We start from the raw sequence: 15,338 nt of genomic DNA, 5'->3' as shown, positions 1-15,338 counted from the left end.
TGGAAACCACACACAATTTGAGTATTATTGAGCACTCGAGATTTGCCAAATTATAACCAGGGCCTAACTAAATTAATAATATATAGAAAAAGATAATGCCTCGGGACTGATACTCTCACATAAGTTTAGGCGAAGAGATAGATGAATTATCTCTCCCCTGGAGTAATATTTATTTCTCCAACAAAACCTGTATTATTAAATTTTGTGACCAAGTCAACGGCGATTCCAATGAAAACCAAAAATGTATCAATTACTTTTTATAAGTGTGAGGATATTTATTTTCTACCACACTTTTTTTGAAATTCTTTTGTTTTTAGACATATATATACAAACAAATACAATATTTACAATACTTACATATAGCACAATCACTGAACATATACATATCATCAAACGCCCTTTTTAATGTACCAGGATGCTTATGGGCTTTTTTTGAAACAGCATTCCTATATATAGAAGATCACTACTAAAGACGCACTACGAGATTTTGTCGTTTACAATCTCCTAATTATTTTGAGTGCTCTTTCACAAATAAGTCAAAACATAAATCATAATCCAGTGAGTGTCTTCAAAATAAATGTCGACGCGTTTCAGCCAAATAACTCTTTTGGCCTCATCAGGACTAGGGCATCCGAACCAATAATTTACAACCTGTAAGAACAAATTAATTGTCCCTATTAATATCCATCTTATCTCTATTTAGATTATATACACAGAAACACAGGAATAATATTAAAAGACACTATATTACAGTTATATTACAACAGTTCAAAACTGAAGTGGCGGCTCATACAACAAAACGTAGAACTTCAAATAAAACACCCAGAGTGTATAACAACCTTACAACCCAATCTAATATATCACCGACAGTGAATGTCAAGCAATTAGGTGTATTAATATGTGATATGTTGAATAAACTTAAAATACCTTATATTGAAAACTGCATATTACCTATTGTCCAATTAGGGTATGGTCGGAACAAATAATCGTCTTTTCTTTCTTTCTTTTTTCTATAAATTATTTTGGCGGGCTAAAAGCAATCAAAACCAAAAATTATCTCAATGGAAAATCACTCCACCTATAATCAATGTATCTATTTCCAAGTCACTGACTCCCACATCCGTTACCCTTTATCTTAAAGTCAGTATAATCTCAAAGTGCATCGATTGTATCGTTATTTAAAACGAGAAAACCCAAAGTAATTGACACCGTAGGTTACACCCATTAGGGGAAATTAGATAATAGAACCTGCCTATTATTGAAAAGGATATGTGGTACATACCTTGTGTATAATTATTCGACCCTTCCAAAACCACTCGTTATACGGTTCAAGTATTCTGCATATGTTTGTGCATATACACTGTTTTAGCACTGCTTGAGGTCGCCTCGCTCTCAACTCTGTCAATAGAACCAATAAAAAAACAAAATCTAAGTATCAATTCTCTTTAGCCTTGGTGTAACGGTAGGTATATTTACACTTTTGCCGAATCGTACGTCTCCTTACCTCGAAGTTTATACACAGGACCCACTTCTAACGTTCCTTCTCCCTCCAGTCTACACGGATCGCGTCCGATGTCACGTGATGCGGAAGTCTATTTAAACCCGGCAAATATTGCCGTAAACATAATAAAAGGACCACTCTCTCTATGTTGATGGTAGACAACGACATTGCCAACCATAGACCTAGTAAAAGGACTACTATTCAACTGAAACGGAGAACAGTAAGTTTATACATACGGAAACGAATAAATACCCAAATTCACCAAAATGCACATATATGTTATTGCCGCCATCATGGAAAGTCCTAATCAGGTCCTAATGGATTCAATTCAGAGTGGGGATAATTGAATAATATTAAATGCCCTAAACTAGCGTTATATGCTCTTCTTTTCTTTTACTCATTAAATACCTGCTTAAACAAGATTGAAAATAAAGTGCAAAAAAATGTAGAGAAGTTACCTTATATCCCAGTATATTACCGCCACTCCTTACATTCTAGCTATCCACAATACATTAGTGTAGATAAGTACGAACCGACCATTGCAAGCAACATCGTCTGAAGAACATGTGAACCCTTTTTACGCTCCATTATTGTATAAGAGCCCAGATCTCATCTTTATCATTAAGGCCTAGCGTTGTGGTATGATATTTCGCTATTAGTCTGGCCTCTAATCTGTTAAGTTTTGTTTGTAACTCAGTTTTTTCGAAATTACCGACTAAACACATTACTGACCATTTTAAGTCATTTTCTGAATGCAGATGGTTCTGAAAATGCTGCACCAATGGGGCCCCCTGAACTTTACATTTAATTCTTGATTTGTGTTGCAATATACGTTTCTTTACATGCTGTGTTGTCTGGCCTATGTAATATTTATTACAAGGACACTTTATGCAATAAATTGCATTTTTTGAATTGCAATTGGAAAATGTTTTTTGGTAGTGCGTAAGGCCATTAATCTCCAACTGTTTGGAGTCTTCTGTTAGATTACATGCCACACAGTTTTGGCATCGGAAGTGACCAACTACCGGTGGTAATTGCAGGAGGTTCCGCAGATCTTTTCTTGGTATTTCTGTCTGTCTTGTAGCCCTCACGAGTTGTTGTCGGATATTTTTACCTTTTTTAAAAGCAAACAAAGGTTTCGAAATTCCCAAAGGCTCAATTATTTTCCAGTTATTTTGGACAATTTTTTTGACTTTATTAGCTTTTGGATCAAAAGTCAACACACATGTCAATGGAGTGATTTTATCCTTTGCTTTTGGAACTAATAAGACTTCCCTCGGGGTGTACCACGCTCTTTTGAGTGCACCTTTCACTAATTTTTTCGGGTATCCTCGAGTTATTAATTTGTCTTTTAATATCTCTGCATTAGTGAAAAAGTCTTTTTTGTTTGTACAATTTCTTCTTACACGGAGAAATTGTCCGTACGGCAAATTTTCCTTTAAAGTACGTGGGTGGCTACTTGTAAAATGTAAAAGAGTGTTACGGTCTGTCGGTTTAGTGTATAGACAAACCCCCAGTACTTCATTTTCCTGTTGGATAAAGACATCCAGAAAGTTTATTTTGTCATGGTCAGCACTTTTAGTGAAGTTAAATTCAGCTGTTCTTGAGTTTAGCCAGTTGTGAAAGTCTTGTAGACATGTATCATCTCCATCCCAAATCATAAAAATATCATCTATATAGCGACACCAAAACCCAATATTGGTTAAAAATGGGTTGGTGTCACTATATATCCATCTTTTTTCGAATTCAGCCATAACTAGGTTAGCTATTTCAGGTGAAAAACTGCAGCCCATTGCGACTCCCGATACTTGCAAGTACAAATTTTCTTTGAAATTAAAAAAATTATTTTTTAAGCATAAAGTAGCTAGGGCTATTATGAATTCGGTAGGAACTTGATGGGGACGATCTCTTTCATCCAGTTTATATTGCATGACAGCCAATGCCTCATCTTGTGGAATGTTGGTATACAAGGATTCGATATCGAAGGACACCAGAAGTTGTTTTTCTCTGTTATAAGGTAATCCTTCTACCTTCGATATCAAATCCATTGTATCTCTCACATAGGATGGAGTCTTTTTCACCAAAGGAATCAGAAAAGTATCAATGTATTTGGCCAATGGTTCCAAAATAGAACCACATGCAGACACAATGGGTCTACCTGGTGGATCTATCAATGTTTTGTGCACCTTTGGTAAAACATATATACTTGGTGTCTTAGTTTTGTCACTATTGAGATAATCAAACTCGTTCTTACATAACCAACCTCCCTCTAAACCATCTTTGGTAATCTCAAAGATCTCTGATTTTAACTCGAGTGTAGGGTTAGTTCCCAGTAATCTGTAATGCATTGGATTAGACAATTGTCGAATAACTTCATGATCATATTTGTCTGTATCCCAAAGCACGATTCCACCCCCTTTATCAGCCGGCTTAATTATTATTGTAGGGTTATTGGCTAAATCTTTAAGGGCTTGAAATTCCTGTTTACTGCAGTTAGCATTGAAAAAAACGTTCTTGTTTTGTAATGCGTCAAGTTCTCTTAGAATTTGTTCCTCGAAGATCAAAATTTCTGTAGGCAGAAGAATGCTTTCTGGGATGAAATTTGATTTATTTCTTAGGCCACTAATATTTAACTGTTCATTTTTTTCTTTTTCTAAGAAGAAGGCTTGAAGCCTAACCTTTCTCAAAAAGTGTAGAATCTCAGTTTTAGTGTCCACAGGATTTTGTAGGGCTGTGGGAACAAAAGATAACCCTTTATTCAAAACCAACAATTCTGTTTGAGTGGGCGTGTATTTAGATAGATTATATATAGGTATAGTCTCTAATCTATCTTGCTTATGTAAGTTGTTTATATTCAACGTCTGTATGTCTTCTTCCTGGTTCTGAAAGTCTCTGGATCCTGATTTTGATATTGTTCTGGAGTCTGATATTGGCCTTGTTGGTGATATTGGCCAACTTGTGTATTGTATCCTCTCCATCTTGTTCCTCCTCCTCTCCCTCGATACCGGCCTCTGCCAAAAAAAGGGTTGGGATCTGGGATATTGTGGGTTTGGATGATAATTATTATAGGACCCTTGGTCAGAATCTGAGGAGGTGTCTGAAAAAGTAATGAATTTATTTCGTGATCTACCCCTATATTGCAGATTTAGGGAGCTGGGATTATTGTTCTGATAAAAATCTTCCTTTAAATAAGGGTAAATCTCTTCCAATTTAAAGTTTTTTATGTCTCTAGCCACTTTTGTAGTTTTTTGATTTGTGGTATGAATTTTGAATTCCGCTATTGTTTTTTCGACTGTTTCCAACAAAGATTTAGAGTCTTTTATGGTGGTATCTCCCAAGATTTCTTGTTCTAATAGCTGAATTTCTTTGAGTTCTTCTTCATTCAGTCTGAGGGCAGTTTCTATTGATAATGCCATCCAATCTATGGAGCATTTTGTACCTACTCCACCAAATTTACCCAAATAAGCCTTATCAGTGATAAAGATTACCGGAATATTTCTCACTTGGAGTCCAACTGGGATGGTGTTGTTTTTTAGATGTTCCAGCAACACTTGTGCATGAAGTTGGGTTCTAATGTTTTTCTTTTTCAGTTGTTTCAATCTCTCAACTTTATCAATATTCAGGACCTGTGTGACTGTTTGATCTCCACTTAGTAACGAAGGGATTTTGCACAGGGCACTTATTTCTTCTTCAGTGTAACTCACTAATAGGGGTTCTGTCATATCAATGAATGTCTATAGCTACTATATTCCTGTTCCTGTGTACACAATAACAAAATATTTATAAAATTAGAATTAGAAAAGCCAGTTGACTCATATCTTTACTATTTCTTTTACTCAAATACTCTCAAAGGATGTATCTCTCTTTTTATAGTTAGTACCCTCACACCTAACTAGGTGTAAATATAAATCTCTTCAACAAAGGGGGGAACCCAAATAACCCTCCGGCATCTGGGAATGTAAATGATATATAGAAAAAGATAATGCCTCGGGACTGATACTCTCACATAAGTTTAGGCGAAGAGATAGATGAATTATCTCTCCCCTGGAGTAATATTTATTTCTCCAACAAAACCTGTATTATTAAATTTTGTGACCAAGTCAACGGCGATTCCAATGAAAACCAAAAATGTATCAATTACTTTTTATAAGTGTGAGGATATTTATTTTCTACCACACTTTTTTTGAAATTCTTTTGTTTTTAGACATATATATACAAACAAATACAATATTTACAATACTTACATATAGCACAATCACTGAACATATACATATCATCAAACGCCCTTTTTAATGTACCAGGATGCTTATGGGCTTTTTTTGAAACAGCATTCCTATATATAGAAGATCACTACTAAAGACGCACTACGAGATTTTGTCGTTTACAATCTCCTAATTATTTTGAGTGCTCTTTCACAAATAAGTCAAAACATAAATCATAATCCAGTGAGTGTCTTCAAAATAAATGTCGACGCGTTTCAGCCAAATAACTCTTTTGGCCTCATCAGGACTAGGGCATCCGAACCAATAATTTACAACCTGTAAGAACAAATTAATTGTCCCTATTAATATCCATCTTATCTCTATTTAGATTATATACACAGAAACACAGGAATAATATTAAAAGACACTATATTACAGTTATATTACAACAGTTCAAAACTGAAGTGGCGGCTCATACAACAAAACGTAGAACTTCAAATAAAACACCCAGAGTGTATAACAACCTTACAACCCAATCTAATATATCACCGACAGTGAATGTCAAGCAATTAGGTGTATTAATATGTGATATGTTGAATAAACTTAAAATACCTTATATTGAAAACTGCATATTACCTATTGTCCAATTAGGGTATGGTCGGAACAAATAATCGTCTTTTCTTTCTTTCTTTTTTCTATAAATTATTTTGGCGGGCTAAAAGCAATCAAAACCAAAAATTATCTCAATGGAAAATCACTCCACCTATAATCAATGTATCTATTTCCAAGTCACTGACTCCCACATCCGTTACCCTTTATCTTAAAGTCAGTATAATCTCAAAGTGCATCGATTGTATCGTTATTTAAAACGAGAAAACCCAAAGTAATTGACACCGTAGGTTACACCCATTAGGGGAAATTAGATAATAGAACCTGCCTATTATTGAAAAGGATATGTGGTACATACCTTGTGTATAATTATTCGACCCTTCCAAAACCACTCGTTATACGGTTCAAGTATTCTGCATATGTTTGTGCATATACACTGTTTTAGCACTGCTTGAGGTCGCCTCGCTCTCAACTCTGTCAATAGAACCAATAAAAAAACAAAATCTAAGTATCAATTCTCTTTAGCCTTGGTGTAACGGTAGGTATATTTACACTTTTGCCGAATCGTACGTCTCCTTACCTCGAAGTTTATACACAGGACCCACTTCTAACGTTCCTTCTCCCTCCAGTCTACACGGATCGCGTCCGATGTCACGTGATGCGGAAGTCTATTTAAACCCGGCAAATATTGCCGTAAACATAATAAAAGGACCACTCTCTCTATGTTGATGGTAGACAACGACATTGCCAACCATAGACCTAGTAAAAGGACTACTATTCAACTGAAACGGAGAACAGTAAGTTTATACATACGGAAACGAATAAATACCCAAATTCACCAAAATGCACATATATGTTATTGCCGCCATCATGGAAAGTCCTAATCAGGTCCTAATGGATTCAATTCAGAGTGGGGATAATTGAATAATATTAAATGCCCTAAACTAGCGTTATATGCTCTTCTTTTCTTTTACTCATTAAATACCTGCTTAAACAAGATTGAAAATAAAGTGCAAAAAAATGTAGAGAAGTTACCTTATATCCCAGTATATTACCGCCAATGTAAGGAGTGGCGGTAATATACTGGGATATAAGGTAACTTCTCTACATTTTTTTGCACTTTATTTTCAATCTTGTTTAAGCAGGTATTTAATGAGTAAAAGAAAAGAAGAGCATATAACGCTAGTTTAGGGCATTTAATATTATTCAATTATCCCCACTCTGAATTGAATCCATTAGGACCTGATTAGGACTTTCCATGATGGCGGCAATAACATATATGTGCATTTTGGTGAATTTGGGTATTTATTCGTTTCCGTATGTATAAACTTACTGTTCTCCGTTTCAGTTGAATAGTAGTCCTTTTACTAGGTCTATGGTTGGCAATGTCGTTGTCTACCATCAACATAGAGAGAGTGGTCCTTTTATTATGTTTACGGCAATATTTGCCGGGTTTAAATAGACTTCCGCATCACGTGACATCGGACGCGATCCGTGTAGACTGGAGGGAGAAGGAACGTTAGAAGTGGGTCCTGTGTATAAACTTCGAGGTAAGGAGACGTACGATTCGGCAAAAGTGTAAATATACCTACCGTTACACCAAGGCTAAAGAGAATTGATACTTAGATTTTGTTTTTTTATTGGTTCTATTGACAGAGTTGAGAGCGAGGCGACCTCAAGCAGTGCTAAAACAGTGTATATGCACAAACATATGCAGAATACTTGAACCGTATAACGAGTGGTTTTGGAAGGGTCGAATAATTATACACAAGGTATGTACCACATATCCTTTTCAATAATAGGCAGGTTCTATTATCTAATTTCCCCTAATGGGTGTAACCTACGGTGTCAATTACTTTGGGTTTTCTCGTTTTAAATAACGATACAATCGATGCACTTTGAGATTATACTGACTTTAAGATAAAGGGTAACGGATGTGGGAGTCAGTGACTTGGAAATAGATACATTGATTATAGGTGGAGTGATTTTCCATTGAGATAATTTTTGGTTTTGATTGCTTTTAGCCCGCCAAAATAATTTATAGAAAAAAGAAAGAAAGAAAAGACGATTATTTGTTCCGACCATACCCTAATTGGACAATAGGTAATATGCAGTTTTCAATATAAGGTATTTTAAGTTTATTCAACATATCACATATTAATACACCTAATTGCTTGACATTCACTGTCGGTGATATATTAGATTGGGTTGTAAGGTTGTTATACACTCTGGGTGTTTTATTTGAAGTTCTACGTTTTGTTGTATGAGCCGCCACTTCAGTTTTGAACTGTTGTAATATAACTGTAATATAGTGTCTTTTAATATTATTCCTGTGTTTCTGTGTATATAATCTAAATAGAGATAAGATGGATATTAATAGGGACAATTAATTTGTTCTTACAGGTTGTAAATTATTGGTTCGGATGCCCTAGTCCTGATGAGGCCAAAAGAGTTATTTGGCTGAAACGCGTCGACATTTATTTTGAAGACACTCACTGGATTATGATTTATGTTTTGACTTATTTGTGAAAGAGCACTCAAAATAATTAGGAGATTGTAAACGACAAAATCTCGTAGTGCGTCTTTAGTAGTGATCTTCTATATATAGGAATGCTGTTTCAAAAAAAGCCCATAAGCATCCTGGTACATTAAAAAGGGCGTTTGATGATATGTATATGTTCAGTGATTGTGCTATATGTAAGTATTGTAAATATTGTATTTGTTTGTATATATATGTCTAAAAACAAAAGAATTTCAAAAAAAGTGTGGTAGAAAATAAATATCCTCACACTTATAAAAAGTAATTGATACATTTTTGGTTTTCATTGGAATCGCCGTTGACTTGGTCACAAAAATTTAATAATACAGGTTTTGTTGGAGAAATAAATATTACTCCAGGGGAGAGATAATTCATCTATCTCTTCGCCTAAACTTATGTGAGAGTATCAGTCCAGGGCATTATCTTTTTCTATATATCATTTACATTCCCAGATGCCGGAGGGTTATTTGGTTCCCCTTTGTTGAAGAGATAACTAAATTAATAAGACACATGAGGAAAGCCAAAATAAAATATATTGCTGTCAAATAAAGTCATTACAAAATTACATTATCAACTCACTTGTTGTAAAAGCAAACATTGTTGAAAACCAATAAAAGGGACGCAAGTTGTACAGAGAGATATGAAAGGGAAAAGACCATGCCGCATTGTATTTTTTCCTGCACTAAAAAGGACAGAGTGACTTGAGATGCAGTGTCTAAGTGCTGTGCTGGTGCACAATGACATATGGAGCATCCTAAGCAATTTGCGTTTATCACCTACAGCATCTGAAATATTCATAGCTTTCCAGGACTAGAATACCTTTTGTATTCTGATATAAGAGAAATAAGGTGCTGATAAACTGCTTCTCTGACCTTGGAGAACTTTCTTGGCACATTAAGTGACTATGATAGAGAGCACAGTGAAGTCATTAGGTAATCTGTTGGATGAATTCGGAAGGAGACTTGAATAAGTAGTGTACCTAAACCAAAGCGATATTTTACATGAGCAATGCGTCAATACATTCTTTGCAATATAAATATATAGAGAATACTTTTGTCGACATGGGAGTAGCAATAAGGATTGCGTTTTGCCTAAATGAAAAGAATAGAACTAAGATTTATCCACTCCACATGTACCCACCTCCTCAATTCTCTTGAGCAAGATTGAATGGCTTAGCAGAATTAACAAAAGGTTTGTGTGGTGCCATTCTAATTCTAAATCTATCCATCCATCCATCCATCCATCCATCCATCCATCCATCCATCCATCCATCCATCCATCCATCCATCCATCCATCCATCCATCCATCCATCCATCCATCCATCCATCCATCTATCTATCTATCTATCTATCTATCTATCTATCTATCTATCTATCTATCTATCTATCTATCTATCTATCTATCTATCTATCTATCTATCTATCTATCTATCTATCTATCTATCTATCTATCTATCTATCTATCTATCTATCTATCTATCTATCTATCTATCTATCTATCTATCTATCTATCTATCTATCTATCTATCTATCTATCTATCCATCCATCCATCCATCCATCCATCCATCCATCCATCCATCCATCCATCCATCCATCCATCGATCGATCGATCGATATCTATCTATCTATCTATCTATCTATCTATCTATCTATCTATCTATCTATCTATCTATCTATCTATCTATCTATCTATCTATCTATCTATCTATCTATCTATCTATCTATCTATCTATCTATCTACCCAACCCACCCACCCACCCACCCACCCATCCATCCATCCATCTATCTATCTATCTATCTATCTATCTATCTATCTATCTATCTATCTATCTATCTATCTATCTATCTATCTATCTATCTATCTATCTATCTATCTATCTATCTATCTATCTATCTATCTATCTATCTATCTATCTATCTATCTATCTATCTATCTATCTATCTATCTATCTATCTATCTATCTATCTATCTATCTATCTATCTATCTATCTATCTATCTGTCTATCTATCTGTCTATCTGTCTGTCTGTCTGTCTGTCTGTCTGTCTGTCTGTCTGTCTGTCTGTCTGTCTGTCTGTCTGTCTGTCTGTCTGTCTGTCTGTCTGTCTGTCTGTCTGTCTGTCTGTCTGTCTGTCTGTCTGTCTGTCTGTCTGTCTGTCTGTCTGTCTGTCTGTCTGTCTGTCTGTCTGTCTATCTACCGACCGACCGACCGACCTATCTATCTATCTATCTATCTATCTATCTATCTATCTATCTATCTATCTATCTATCTATCTATCTATCTATCTATCTATCTATCTATCTATCTATCTATCTATCTATCTATCTATCTATCTATCTATCTATCTATCTATCTTTTCCTTGAAAAAACATGGCCACTGATGACATCACTGCACATATAAATCAAACATACCATTACATAAAAAGAAAATAAATTTAAAATTGGAAATGAAAATAAATCTAAAACATTATATAGAGTTAGTATAGGGTTAGTGAGGATGAATGAGTAAGAGAAAGAGTGAAAGACCGGGAATAAGAGAGCGAGAAAAAGAAAGGAAAGGAATGAGAGTTAGCACTCACCAAAGCAACAAAGCGAGAGAGAGAGAGAGAGAGTGACAAAGAGCAATTAAGAGAGACAACAGCAAAACGGAGAAGGAGAGTAAGAGAGGACAAGGAGCGATGAGAGTGAGCTAGAGAAATCAAGAAATAGAGAGAAGGAGAGGATGAGAAAGGGAGAGCGATAGAGAGAGGGGCAGAGAAAGAATGAGGGAGCTAGAGAGGATGAGGGTGCGATAGAGAATCATAGATAATTAGTGGGAGAAGGATAAAGATAGTGAAAGAGAGGGACCCCCCCCCCCGTGACCAGTTCTCGTTATGCATACCCTTCCACTGCGTGCAGCAGAGGTCGAGTGATTTCCCACAGGTTCTGGCCTGTGGCCTGGCCCTGCACCCTAGTCACAAAGGTAGTTGGCCATAGGGCCTTGGCTTTAGCCACTTGCTTAGGCATTTAGGCAGTGCTTTACAGCTATAGAGACATGTTCTGGGATGAATTGGAAACTGTAATTACAGCGCACTTAAATCCTATCCTTCAAAAATGAACGGATATCGAGAGCAGGTTATCATGTTTAGAAAAACAATCACCTAGTGTTCCCACATTGGTTATAGAGCACAGACCTAGGCTAAATAAGACCATGATTGGAGCCAATAGAGGGGGTGTTCATAACCTGGAACCTTCTCGGAGAACCATGACACAAGAAGGGTCCCACCAAGGGAAACCGGAAAGTAACTGCCCAAAAGTCACTGTGTCTTCATTTCAGACAGAAGGATTCTCCCAAAGTGATTGTCAATTTGTAAATCCCCCGAAAACTGATCAAGTGAATACGGCATGTTACAATGTTGAGGAAAGGCCCCAAAGCTCACGTACCCCTGTAGATTATCACTCAGGTCATTCACCTTTCAGTGGCACTAATTCGAATTTACATCTGCCTACAGAAACAACACCCTATATTGACGTTTTAGCTAATGTCCCCCCATTGGTGCCTGTTGACAGGGAAGACTGGCCATCTCTGAGGAATACATCTTTGCATTGTGTAAATGCAAAGACAGGAATAAATAATAATCTACTATTCTCTGAGCTTAAGATGGCACGCAGGGTTAGGTGGGTAGGTCCAACCAATAAGTCACTGGTGGGGGATTCCATTGTTTAGACCTTGAGGCCACCAGGTCTGGTAAGATCCATATTAAATAGGATGGTTGACCAACCTATGAATGAGTTAAAGATCTCTATATTACCATTGTTTTTTTTTGTATGGACCACCTAGACTGCGACCACAGTTAGTGGAAGAAGGGAGCTCATTAAGGACAAAACAGTATCCACAGTTTCCAACCTGGTATCACGAAAATCGCGTTGAGCCACTAAGTGGTCTTGCTGATATAGACTGACTAAAGCTAAAAACGAGTGCATCAGAGGACAATTCCCATGTATCTGAGATTATTCCCAATACATGTGGGAGTGATAAAGAGTATACACTCTCCATAGACCCTAAACACAGCTATTGCTCCACACAGCTGTACCATAATAGAAGCCTGGGAACAGCTGGGACTATTGGAATAGATCTGAATGCCACTCCAGCTGAACGACCATCGGATAGTGGGGATGGCAACCCTTTACATGCGCAAAATTGCCAACCTAATAGCCGCAGCCTGCATCTAATTTCTTGGAATGTTGCAGGCATTTCTCGAAGGTTATTAGACGAGACATGGGTCCAGTATGTCAAAACTTTTGACATTATTTGCACACAAGAAACGTGGAGCAGGGATGATATCTCTCTGGACGGATACAACGCATTAACTGTCTAAGCTGAACCATCACTGGCAGGGAGGGCAAAGGGAGGCCTCACGACCCTAATTTCGGTACAGTATGAGTCGCTAAGAATAGAAAAAGTAATTGAATCCCCATGGTATCAGCTGATCCTGTGTTTTAATTTGATTAATGTACCCATATTATTAGTCAATTGATACTACAATATTTTTGATACACAGAATGTTGCAGTTATCAATTTGCATGACATGGAGATTGTTAAGGTAGCTGTGAAGGTCTCCCCTTTGTGTACTATTTGGGTAGGAGATTTCAACTGCACCTTATGTCAGCATAGCGGGAGCAAGGTTTGTGGGTTAGTAGATACTGATGATCAAACTATAACCCACTTTAAACATACCATACAAGGCAACGCCTTAAACTCCATTATTGTTGTGAATGACCTATGCCTGATTGACACTTTGGTTAGCACTAAAGTGGTGCAATATCCAACATTTCGGGGGTGAGTCTTGTAAGCACCATTGATTTTATGCTGATATCTAGTAGGTACTCACACCTTGTTGGTAACTTTGCAGTTGAACCCAACCCTGCCAGTGATCATAACCCCCTTACTGTTTCCCTACATATTGAGGCACAAAAGGGCAAGGCCTCATAAAATATAATCGCAACCAAGGGATAAGGATAAAATGGAACGCGATAAATTATAAGGATTTTGAGGAGACTATTATTAAAACAAATCTAACTCAAGTAATGACCTGCTTAACCGATACTTCACAGCCAGATGCAATAATACAAAAGTTTTGAAATTAATTGTGATGATGTGGTTAAGAATCTGCTCAGACCGGTGAGAAAAGGCAGTCTCCCCGAAATAAGATGGTTCAATGCCGAGTGTTCTGCGGTGCAAAATAAATTGAAACAGGCATTATATAGTGTCCCCCGAGATAGGGATATGATAAAAGTAGCCAGGCAGACCTATAAAAAGGTAATTGAGCAGAGAAAGGATGAATTGAGAAGTCAGGTCTGGGATGATCTTTAAAGAGCAAGTGCCCTGAAGGATTCCAGGAGCTTTTGGGAGGTGCTAAATCGCCCCCTTTTTACTAATGAAAAAAGGAGCATGGATACTAATATAACGGGGTGGCTTGGGAGACCCACTTCTCCAAAAGATTTAACCCAAAGAGCGTTTCACCAAGTGAGTGCGAGGACAAAATAAGTATCAACATACAAACTGCACAACAGCTTAGTGCATCACTTTCTTTAGGCAAAGTGGAGGAGGCCCTGATAAACGGTATTCCCCTAAAGGCTCCAGGGCCAGACGGTGTGCCCCTGGATTTATTTAAAAGCAACCCACAAATATGGGCCTCAATGTTACTTAAGGTTTTTAAAGCAGCAATCGTGGGCCGTATTCCATCATCATGGAAAGGAGCAGTGGTGGCGCCGATTTTTAAAAAGGGAAATAGAAATGACCCTACATGCTACAGTCCGATTTCTTTAATCGATGCTTCATGCAAGTTGCTGAGGAGGGTTATTCTTGCACGCCTGGAGTCATGGGCCAATACTTCTGGCCTCATAGTGAACACTCAATTTGGCTTCAGAAAGGAAAGTGGAACGACTGAGCAGTGCCTCAACTTGTCTATGAATATGGGCAAGTACATGAAAGCCAGGGGTGTTTCAATCCATCTGGCCTTCATGGACTTGTCCAGTGCTTTCAACATGGTTTGTCGGGGAAAGCTGTGGTCACTTATGGACACTATGGGATTCGAGGAACCGCTTGTCACCCTGTTGCGCAGATTACACGCATCTACTACTGTAGCTATCCGGTATGGTCCAGGGGTGGAAATACTAACCCAATTGCCTCAACTGAGGGAGTGCGCCAGGACTGTATATTGGCTCCCTTCTTATTTTTAATATATTCTAATGGCTTTGAACATTTTTACTACAACAACACTTGGATTTTCCGAGAATAGGAGGCAAACAGGTACCTTGATTGTCCTATGCGGATTATTATGGTCTGCGGTCCAAACAAAACTAAAACACGTAAATATATAGTAAACAATATTGTTATTGACAAAGTTCCAAATTTTACCTACTTGGGGAACCTTTTTAATAATAAACTAAGTTGGGACCACTTGATTACGAAAAGGCTACAACAAACTAGTTGAACTATAGAG

At 37.1% G+C, this 15,338-nt stretch overlaps 3 long non-coding RNA genes across 3 annotated transcripts; 1 reads left to right on the top strand and 2 right to left on the bottom strand.

Annotated features, from left to right (window-relative positions):
- Window positions 1-300: 300 nt before the first annotated feature.
- LOC146789175 (uncharacterized) lies at window positions 301-1,379 on the bottom strand. Its single transcript, XR_014969763.1, has 3 exons — window positions 1,283-1,379; window positions 952-1,030; window positions 301-651 (listed from the first exon to the last, which is right to left on the bottom strand). It is a non-coding gene; the product is annotated as an uncharacterized LOC146789175 (long non-coding RNA).
- A 4,309-nt stretch (window positions 1,380-5,688) lies between these two features.
- Window positions 5,689-6,767, bottom strand: LOC146789174 (uncharacterized). Its single transcript, XR_014969762.1, has 3 exons — window positions 6,671-6,767; window positions 6,340-6,418; window positions 5,689-6,039 (listed from the first exon to the last, which is right to left on the bottom strand). It is a non-coding gene; the product is annotated as an uncharacterized LOC146789174 (long non-coding RNA).
- Window positions 6,768-7,966: 1,199 nt separating this feature from the next.
- LOC146789173 (uncharacterized) lies at window positions 7,967-9,008 on the top strand. The gene is made up of 3 exons (XR_014969761.1): window positions 7,967-8,084; window positions 8,337-8,415; window positions 8,716-9,008. It is a non-coding gene; the product is annotated as an uncharacterized LOC146789173 (long non-coding RNA).
- Window positions 9,009-15,338: the final 6,330 nt, after the last annotated feature.

This window comes from Triturus cristatus, chromosome 10, assembly GCF_964204655.1.
Source record: "Triturus cristatus chromosome 10, aTriCri1.1, whole genome shotgun sequence".
Lineage (NCBI taxonomy): Eukaryota > Metazoa > Chordata > Amphibia > Caudata > Salamandridae > Triturus > Triturus cristatus.
Note: the sequence above shows the minus strand (reverse complement) of the source record. Positions and strands in the feature narration are given on the sequence as shown.